The sequence below is a fragment of the Serinus canaria genome, chromosome 4 (genome assembly GCF_022539315.1).
Source record: "Serinus canaria isolate serCan28SL12 chromosome 4, serCan2020, whole genome shotgun sequence".
Taxonomy (NCBI): domain Eukaryota; kingdom Metazoa; phylum Chordata; class Aves; order Passeriformes; family Fringillidae; genus Serinus; species Serinus canaria.
This window is the reverse complement of record NC_066317.1, coordinates 29931779-29943015: the sequence shown is the minus strand read 5'-3', so window position 1 is coordinate 29943015 and position 11237 is coordinate 29931779.

Genomic DNA, 11237 nt, shown 5'->3' with positions numbered 1-11237 from the left:
AGCAGGGTATTTTAACAGTTTGAACAGATCATCTTCTAGCTTAGCATTACTTTGTTGCTTATATATTCAGTTTTCCTTTTCACAAGGGCACATCCATGCTCCAAGTAAACATACTGGCAAGCTTTTCCCATAGCAAATGATTCTAAAATGGTAGTCCTAACAATGAAATTAGTTTATATGATTGGGAAAGCTCCTTAAGCATCTCCCAAGTTTTTGTCTAATGTGCAAAAAGAGATGCAACATAGAATTTTGTAAAAAAAATTCAAAAATACATTTTAAAATGCATTCTGTAAAGTCATTAAACTTGAATGCTGTAGAGAATCTCACACTGTTGCATACTTTTTCTGAAGAACAGAGGAAGGCAATTTAGTTATGTGGATAATGACCTGTGTTTGGAAGTTCTGGATTTTATAGAGTAGTGTTGCATTCACTTATGAATTTTCTAAGTATTTTTCAGAGAGTATTGTTTATACATGGAGTATTATTTATACATAGTATTCATTTTCAACTGGGTTCCTAGTATGAGGAAGACAGACTTAATACTATCAGAGAACTTGCCATGAGAGAATGGCATGGGGGAAAGTTGGAGATAGCTAAAGACATGAATCACACCTTTTGACAAGTCTTTTTAGCTCATTTTCCTTCTCCTAACTGTCTTACAATACTACTATTGCAATGTAGATGGCAGATATCTCTAAAGGAGTGCCAGAAAGTAAGGAATTATTCAAGAAGCAATTCCATTTTTTCCCAAAGAGCTCAGGAAACAGGTCTGGCACTTGCTTATTTGGCAAAGCAAAATGTAGAATGTACAGAATGGCCTGTTCAGAAGGATTTGGAGCAGACTCTCACGGTGTAGAGGAATTCACTGCAACATTTCACCAGCAGATGCCCCACTTACCTTAGGCTGCTGTTCACAAGGCTTCTCTTGCACAGTTCTTGGAGAATTTCTCAGAGTAAGTGAAGTCAGATTGTTTCTTTCTGGTTAATAATGTATCAGCTGGGGAAATAGTTCAAAAGAGCTCCTGACAAACCTGCCATGATTTAGACTGAACTAAGAGACATCATCTTTGCAGCACTATGTTTAGATTGATTTCTGAGGAAAGAAAATGAACAATAGTATACAGCCATCCCCACTCTGCATCAAAATAAGCCACCAAAGCACTTCTTAAGGAGCTTATACAAGCCAGCTGATCTAATGTTGCTTAAGAAAGTGTTGGTTAAGGTAAAATAATTATCCCCACCAACTATTCAAGCTGAAACTATCTGAGGGGGGTGGTGGTATTTCCCTATATAATCACTCAAGTTTGAAGGTAGTTAGCTGTGCCTACACCCTAGCCCAAATACGAGTGTTTGCACTGGGTGTGAATGTAGTGCTGGCAAAACTTCAGAAAAGAACTCTTCCTCACCTGAGCAGTACCTCATGGCAGCACAAAACAGCCAAGTTTCTTACAAATAAACATTGCCTCACAGTTGCTCAGTATTTTGGAAATCCAAACATGATCATGCAATTCTAAAAACTCGCAGACCAACATAAACCATAATGTTTCATTCACACTGTCTCTCAATGTATGAAGTGTTTCCAGAACTTCAGACTTCTGTACACAGAAGTGAGTACACAGAAGAAGTCTTAGGCTACAAACATTAGTACATCTTGTCATACTAGCTGCATCCAGAGTTAAACACATTTTGTGTTGCCATTTGGTGTGCTTAATAAACTCAGGATACAGGAAATATTTCCAGCTTCGTACCACATTAATTACTTAGTGCAACATGGAAACATGACAGGGTTATAAATGATAAATCCTGTATGGTGAGGGTACGGCTGCAGGGTTAGCATCACATCTTGTTCATGCTGCTTATGGCCATTCTGCACTGTCAGCCCTCTTGCACTCTGTCCCTTTATCCAGCAGGAGATGCTCACCTCTGTTCACTCCTCACTAAAAGCAGTCACCAGAAGAAAGAAAGGGAAACAGGGAATACCTCTTGTCTCAGGACAGAAATGCCCAAGGTGCTGGGTTTTGTGGTTTTTAGTTTGATTATTTTTTAGCATCTTTTGGGATCAGGATTACTTCCACTAAACTAGGAGAAAGAGGTTCACACATGTAGCTTTTCTTTCCCAAGTGAAATTCTCAAATGCTTCTATCTCCAGAGAAGAATGTCACTTTGCAACAGGAAGCCTGGTTAAATGCATATCTAGTTTTGCCTTGCTAATTCTTGGAATTACTTTCAAAGAAATAACCCTGAGCTCTAGAAAATTTAGTACCACCTCCAGGATGCTTCAAGGTCCTTAATGGAAAGGATGAGAGCTCACACTGTAATTGTTAGTATTTCTGCCTATTTTGTGACACTCAAAGCCACTCTCCCCTTAGCCAGTCATTTTGAGTTAAAGAGAGGAACACTAAATAAACACAGGTTGTGTTCCTCGTGGATATCAATCTCAGCACAGCACTGGGTTCCCTGATCTATTTCTACCTATTTAAGACTTGGCAAACAGGTGTGCAAGGCAGGATTGATGATTACACACTTGACCATTCCTGATGTACCCCTGACATACTGTCAATCAGCTGAAGATAACAAATGGGAACAGTTACAACAAGGAATGCTCTCATGCACAAGCTGTAAAAAACGTGGGTTTTTCAGGGCTGCACACATACCACAGAACATGCTAAAACAGTTCATTAAAAATGAAAATTTTCTTCTGGTGTTTTTCAACTGAACCCATATGCCTCCCCCAACAATGACTCATTTCTTATGCAGTTTCCGTAACTGATACTCCCAATAAATTTAGCTAAGAATATTAATATAACCCATTTTCCTGGGGTAACCAACAGGTCTTCGTGTACAATAGCTACAAAGAGAACATTAAAACTTAGAAGACCTTCTGTGAATCCTCCTTCCTGGACTAGGCCAGGAATATTTTCCTGTTGGTCACCTGGCCTGCTATATTTTTAATCATGAATTACACCTAAACGTTTCTAGCCCCATTGCATAGGGCTCCTATTACTTGCTACACACTTTGATCCAGAGTTCAGCAGAAATTTTCCAACCTTGAAATGCCAACAACTTCAGCCCATGCTCATGTAAATATACAGTTCACTTACAGACTGTGCATGCTCTAGTCTGGAAGTGCTGCATCACATCTTAATCTCCTCCTGCAATCTGAATAAATGGAATTTCCTGGGGTTGTTTTACTCCAAACATCTAAGCAATGTATGAACAAAAATGGCAAACAATGTCCCACATGAAACAAACCAGGTATGAGGAAAAAAAGCCCTATTTAACTGGAGAAACATCACAAAAGTCTGTTTTAAAACTAATTATAAGAAGCTGCTCACTGTTTAAACATGAAAGTCAAGCAAACAGTAACAAGTAGGAGGAAAATAATTTTTTAAAGGCCACACTGTTACTAAGAGACCTACATAATTCTAAAAAAAATACCTGAGAGAAGTGAAGTCATAGAGTGCAGTACAGTACCAGATTTTAGAGAACTCATTTGTCCTGAAGTATAAGTTGCTCCTTGCTTTTTCTTTTTGTTTCAGTATTCCAGTTCAGACAAGGACTCTGCTGTGTGAAATACCTCACAGACCCTGCTCCAAAAGTCCTTCAGCTTTATAAAATTGTAAAGCACCTGGTTTGCTCCTCAACTCAAAGCACCTGTGTGTTTGGGAAGTCACTTTACATGGTCAGATAAGAAAGTGTGGTTAGGCAGGCAATAGCAATTACCTTCTCTCTCATTCTTATTTCTTGCACAGAAAAGTTAAATGTCTCAAAACAAATGGCATTTATAGCAAGCAGAGAAGAGCAAGAGCACTGTCATGTGATAGACATGGCTCTTTCTGAGCCTCCCTTGTGAAGGCAAAGAGGTTTTGCACCTGGTGTATGAAGAAGGGTGGAGAAACAATGGTTTTGAGTAATGTGGACAGAACTTCCTGTCACCCAGTTGTTTTGATGTCATCTTTGGGTTTGCTTCAGAAAATACTCACCCACATAAGCTCTGCTGGTGACACTAGCAAATACTGCATTATGAGGTTTGTATCTATAGTTGGAAAATAAACAATCTATTTATTCTTTATTGCTGACACATGGCTGAATTCTCACTGGCTGGCATTGCCAGTTTCTGCAGACTCTATGGGAGGTTTTAAGTACAATAAGCCAATAAGAAACTACTGCCAGAAAACTGTCTGGAAATCAAGAACATTATTAGCAAATTAGTAATGGTATTCAATTCCAAAGATGCATCCAAGGGTGAAAACCACCTATTAGGGGAGAGGAAGGGGTAGGTTCCAATTGAAGAAGAAAGTATTTCTCATGATAGTATAGTTCATATCTCTGAGGAAAATCAGGAGGGCTGAGGATCCAAACAGTTGCTGTGCTAAGGGAAACATCAGACTTTAGCTTTCTTCACCTCTGTGTCTTTCATAACGCCAAACAGGAAATAAACCTTCTAAAGGTATAATCTTCTACTGAATTTGTACCCAGCAATGGAATTCAGCTCTTCAGCTGCATTAATTAACCCCTACATAAAACACTCATCACATTCTCACAGTGTAAAGTCAACTGCATAATTCTGACATTTCTGCCTTAATAAAGAATAAAAACAAGTCCACAAACTGATCAGTAATTTACATGACATCAAGACCAGATCCAGGATGCCCTGTAAAGAAAATATGGAACAGCTACTTACCAATATGAATGTCATTAACCACAAACTATGCAATAGTGGTTGAAGCTACCAAAATTCTTGATTTATAAATACTATGTTACTCAAAATCTTTCTACCTTCAAATATTCAGCAGAAAGAGGCTGAGGGTTAATTTCTGAGATTGCTCAGCAATCAGCTGAACAGAATGGCTCTCCTGCTGAGAAAGCTACAAGTGGAATGGATTTCTATCACGTATTCCGAATGCATGCATTTCGTTTTGTATTACTAAGAGCAGGTTGATGAAATAAAGCATATACAGGACTTGATAATAAAAATGAATGCATAGTTCACATGCATCAAGAGATGAGTATTTGCCCAGGGGGGTGAAGGACAGCAGAACAGAAAACAGATGGTAGGTAACTCTCAGATCCATAAACCAAAATAATTCTTTTGGCCAAGCTTACAGAATCTGTTAGTGCCCAAATTCTGTCCCTCTTTTTCTTGTTAAAAGTGGAAAAGGAGCAACATTGCTTGGTACTGTTGTTTGTTTGGATGCTGATGGAAGATGAAGTCCTCAGAAAGGACTTGGGTCTCCAGCACCTTGCCCAGGTCTCCTGCACCCGCAGATCCACACTGCCTCTGCTACAGGGCAAGGCAGGTGCATCCCAAATGCTGCTGCTTGTGCAAGTGTGCAGACAATGAGAGAAGCCCAAATAAGGCCTCGTGCTCAGGAAGCAACAAGTCTCCTTTTCTTCACCCTCCTGATTATCTGCTCCACCTGCCCCTGCAGGAAGGAAAGAATCATAGTTGAAAAAGCCATGGCAGTGCCTAAAGTCATTGCCTGACTAATCTGTGTGCTGGTGGGTGGGTACAATTCCTTTCATAGCCTAATTTCCCACTCAGAATCCTGTTCCACTGATTGCTACTAATTTTTTTTGCACCAAGCTGTGCACTGATAGAATTCACCCACTTGCATATCAGCCAGAATAAAGCTGCTTTTTGTTTTTCCACAAGCAGGCAGCTTTCCAGCATGTTTTTTGTTTAGGAGCAGGAGATGTTCCAACCTGACCTAGTACCTGCAATTAGTTACTCTAATGACCTGTGGATGTTTTCAAGCACTTGACTGAGCATGTAAAACAGCTCTGGAAAATGCAACCCAAAGTTCAAATCTGCTTAACTGAGATGCATAGAAGGGAAATTGTAACAGAAACAGATGAGGGAAAGAAGCAAAGACTCTTTAGCATCAGTCCTTCCAGTTTGTCCACATCCTCATAATTAACAATGGAAGTAGTTTGAAGGCTGCAGAACAGAATAAAAGCAGATGCAGGGAACTTTGGCATGCTCCAGGTATAAGCAACAGCCTGGAAATAATATATTAATTCTTCCTGATTTGCAAGTATTTTTAATTACTGTCTTCAATTCAGAGACAGTTTCAGTAGCACTTGTCTCAACAGAACTTTTCCTGTGTATTTACCAGAGAGCTGTAGAGAAAATGAACATAAGGTACAGAAAGAGATGTGTAAAATGGACTACTCTGCCTCAGGAGTGATACTGCAGGTCAGCAGAAACTCCTAGCAGAAAAATGAGCAGTCTGCAACAGAAGCCACTCCTAAAGTGCTGACGAGCTCTTTCAAACACTTAATTAACAACCAGATACACTTTTTTTTGCAGCAGTGTTACACTTGCCATGGGCCTTCACTTTCATGGGGACAATAAAATCAGTAATGCAAACAGAAATGAACCAAAAATCTTTGTATGAGAAACTACACATGAATGATGAATTTGAATGTTTAGAAAGACCTGTCAGTCTTTGTATACCTGTAATATCTTTACCTTGTGATTCTTAAATGGTTTGAACAAACTAACTCATCAAATATGACCTCCTATGATGGGACAACCTTTAGTTATTTCTAGGATGCTTTCCTTCTAAGAGCCTCATGTAAATGTAGCTATAGGAATGCTGGGTGCTGCTTGGGCAAAGTTGAACTTCTTTTCTTGAACTGAAGAAACAACACTGTTGTTACATAATCCTTACCAAAATGTTACCAAAGATCCATGCCATTGAAACCATGGCTTATGTTAGGTGTTGGAATATTGTAACTTCATTTAAATTTGTAGTTTATGTTACCTGCTTTTACACATGAGAGATGTTACAATACAAAATACTGATACATTCATCAGAGACAAAACATTTGATTTGTGTATTCCTGAACTAAAATGTAAAGAGCTACATGATGTATGGGCTTTGGATAGCATCAATAGCACCAGTAATAGATGAAACAACCACAAATATTGGATTGACTTCCAAAGTTCAAAGCAGAGTCAGCAGACAAGAAGGAAAAGGCTTTTGATTTTCTTCAGGGTGCCACGGGCAGTCAAGAGTTAAGGTGAAAATTTAGCACTTGTAAAAACAAAACCAATGAACTGAAAGGATGGACAGTGCTCCTTGACAGCTATGCAGCATGCTTTGGAAAATAAGGTTCAAGCAAAAACTGAGACTGAACCTCTCACAGAGATAGAAATGTTGTCATTAACGCAGCACTTGTGCCCAGATAGCCTCTTCTTTCAGACTTATAAAATGAGCAATGGAAAGAAGCAATTGCTTTCAAACTAAATACTTATCTGTATAAACAAAATTGATCTTTCTTTTCTTCCAGTGATGAAAGCAAAACAGTAGTTATTTCCATGGTCTTCCTTTGGAGAACTGAGAACCTCAGGAAAGCAAATTCTTCCAACAGCTGCTGACTTTGGAATTTGCAGTCTGTATACCACTCATGATACTCTATGCAAGAGCATGCAGCACTCAAATGTGTGTGTGTATATACATGGTATCTACAAAGCCTGAAGGGTAGGATGATGCGGGAAAGGCTGTGTGAAAAGGCATGAATCCTTGTTTTGTAGGCAAGTTTCTTATCCTCTAGATTGTTACAAAATTGCCCAGAAACACATACATAATGTGACAGACAGTGAGGCTTGGATTTCTTGTACAGGTAGTTGAAGCTCTGAATGCTTCACTATGCCCTCTGTGGGAAAAGAATACTTACATGTCAAACTCCTTAGATGAGGGGTTTTGGGGGTTTTTTTGAAATTAGGTTGTTTCTGAACACTTTGTGTAGGAAAGCTGACACTTATTACGTTGACTTGCACAAAATACCTGAAAACAACAAGGCATAACAGGCTGTCTTTTCTTTCCAGGAACCTTAGACCCAGTGTTTAGGACTTGTAAGAAATAGATGTGCATTTCTTCACTTAATACACTGCATATTTCAGTGTGATTTATGAAGGTGGTTTATTTTTCATACACTTCTTTAGAGCACTATGCTCATACTGACACAGGGGCTGAAGGCAGCAATACTGAACTCAGAGTTTTACTCCTGATCTGAAAACTATGGCCTTTAGTTTTTGCGGGAGGTTTTGTTTGGCTTTATTTTTAAACAAAGGTTCAAGGACTATTGGCTTAATTGGTCTCCAGTTCAGGATTATGATTAACACCAGCTAGGAACTGTGATCATTTTCAGCCTTTTTTGCTGGGGCTCAACTAAGTTCTGTCATTTTAATCACAAGTCAGTTTTTAAAGCACTAAACAGAACAGCACAGTTATCAAAGTGTAAAATCAGTTTTTAAAGGCTAGATTGACCCTGACAACCTACAGTATAAAAAGGCACACAGGTTTCCTGCTAGAGCTGCCCAGCATATGAACAGATAGATTCTCAGCCTGCAAAATTGCTGCCCTTGAAAGCACAGCTGTCCTGTGGTGTTGAATCTGTATTAGGTGATCACCTCTGGAAAACAATTCCAGTGTGAATGCTGGATATGGGGAACAGTCTGGGACAAAACCTTTATAACAGAGATCCCATATCTTCATCCCAAAATAATAATCACAATATTGTTTTCACATTCCACTCTTGTAATTATCTCCAAAACAGTTATATTGGCAAAAATACCCGTTGATTATGATGAAACTGAACATTAGCCTTTTCCTGTTAATAACAAAGAATTAATTGGTAGAGACAGTAGGTGTTGCAGTTTTTCCAAAGCGTCACCCAAAATCAGACAGACATCAAAGAACAGTAGAAAAAACCTCAGTGCCTTGTATGTGCAACTATAGATCAGGGAATGAAACATCTTTTTGTTTTGTTTTGTTTTTTGTTTGGGGTTTTTCTGGGTTTGTTTTTCTTTTTACAGTTACATTAGCCAAGCTCAGTTTACTGGCTTATTACTTGCTCCCCCTCCCATGGTCAGGTCGGTGCATGAAATAACAAAAGTTTCAGACTCTCTCCCCCAGGAAAGAAAGGATCTTGTTATTAGAAAAAATAAAATCTTGTTAAAATAAAACAGGACTACAAGTCCAGTAACTTCCCTTTACTTGGATATGAAAAGCCAACACAGTGACTGGCAGGATTAATTTATAATTGCCCAAAAGATTCCATTTGTACCAGTATGCTGACTGCCTGGAGAACATGAATACTAAATTCTCTTCAAGTTCTCATAGTGCTAGAATCTGATGACCCAACTTTTTTTTTATTTTTTAAAATAATATTTGATGGCTCTAGAAATGCATGGAATAACCATTTTACAGTTTGTGACAATACAGTAAAGTGTTGACATGTCTACATGGTGAATGAAAAACACATTTTGGGATAGAGATGCCTCAGGCCTTGCTCTGGCTCCATGGAGGTGTTGCTGGCAAGGCCACAGACATGGCAGAGTACAAGAACGTACACTGTATTGCACAACTGCCTGCAGCACACTCACTGATTAGCTTTAGATTTTACCAGAGCTTTGTTCAAAGCAAAGGTTCTGGGGCCTCCAGCACCATCCAGTTTTTATTCATATAAATTCCTGTTTCCTTCTTGTGCCTATGATTGTCTTTCAAAAGTGAGCTTGGAACCAATCAGATATGATCTGCACTACCACCTAATCTCACATAATCATATTGGTTTTGTCTTCATGTGTCCCTCCTGGAGGATGGCCTTTACAGAGAATTATGGTTTTGAAAACAACTCTTAAGACCACCGAGTCCAACTGTTACCTTAGCACTGCTGTGTTCACAGCTAAAACACACTCCCAAGTGCTGCATCAAAAGTGCATTTTGAACATTTCCAGGGATGGTGATTCCACCACATCCCTGGGCAGCCTCTTCCAGTGCCTAACTACCTTTTCAGTAAAGACATTTTTGTGATAATCCTGTAAGCAGATATCCAAATTAGCATCTCATCCATTGTTTATAATTCTGTCTAAAAAGAAATCAAACATAAAGTCATGTCCCCAGAGGTTGTGCCTACCAAGGACTGACCCAGCAGTTTGGAAGCCAACTGCAGTGCCCACTTTTAAGACAGCAGTAGAGTCAGGGTCCCCTGCACAGCCAAAGCACAAACACCACCAAAAATCAATTTCCCTTGCCTGTCTGATTTCAAAGGAATACATAAGACCCAGGAGATTCCAAACAACTAAGCGTTCCATATTTTGCAATTTCATGTCTGATCTCCCCTTTTTTCTCCTTGTTCCAGGTTTTCTTTTTAAACAAAAAATATCAGAATAAAATACATTTATAAAGACTTTTGAAACAGACTTTAATGATTACTCTGCCTCATGTTTCAGCTATAGAGCTTCTATTGAAAAAGCAAATCACTACAGTTAAATAAAAGAGGCAGCAGAACACACATAAAAGAACTAAATACCTGCAGAAGTGTTTAACTGTTAGCTGAGAGTAATATTTAACCAGACTATAAATTTAGTAGATAAATGCAGCATTTAACTGAAGACCAGTTTTAGTAACAGAAGTGGGTAAGTGCCTAAATTGTACTGAGATAAAAAGCTCTTACATGAACACAATGTGAGCTATTATTCCATGCTTTAAGAAACTGGTTATGTTACAAAGAAGCTTAATGGGAGCTTTAATATTTTGAAATTATTAAGAGGATACAATATAAACCCAGAGCATTATTTAAGTTTTCTGGCATGCCATCTTCCATCAGCTTGAAGCGTGATACAGAACTTCATTTTCTTCAGAACTATTTGCATATGAATTTCATCAATACACAACCACAGCTGTCACAAATTCCATGTCTTTGGGAGTCACCATAAAGTTTTTGTAAGCTTAAACACCTTGATCAGTCCACATTGCTGCTGTCCACATTGCCCATCTGAAAGAGGGCAACCTCTGATGGTGTCTTGGGAGGTGCTACTGTCCAGCAGTGAGATGATAGGGAAGAAAGGATGAGGTTTCCTCCCTTCATTTCCCACTCCTAAAGCTTGGGTTGCTAATGTTTATCCCACTCAAAGCATACAGCTAACAATCTTTGATTGTTAAATTTTACCCAAGGGTTCCAAAGGAAGGTTTTATGCATTTTTGTCACCTTATCTACTATTTTTGAAGCATTAACCTCAACATTTTGAACACTACTTTAATCTGAGGATGTAATCCATTAACCTGAATATGTGAGACACTTGGACATTTGCAAACATTGGAACAATGCCTCAACAATTTATTTAAATATGAACTACAAATTATTTAATGGAGAAAATACCTTTTTTTGTATCAAGCAATGAAATAAAGTTTTCTACTAAAGGAAAAATCACAAGATTCCTAGTA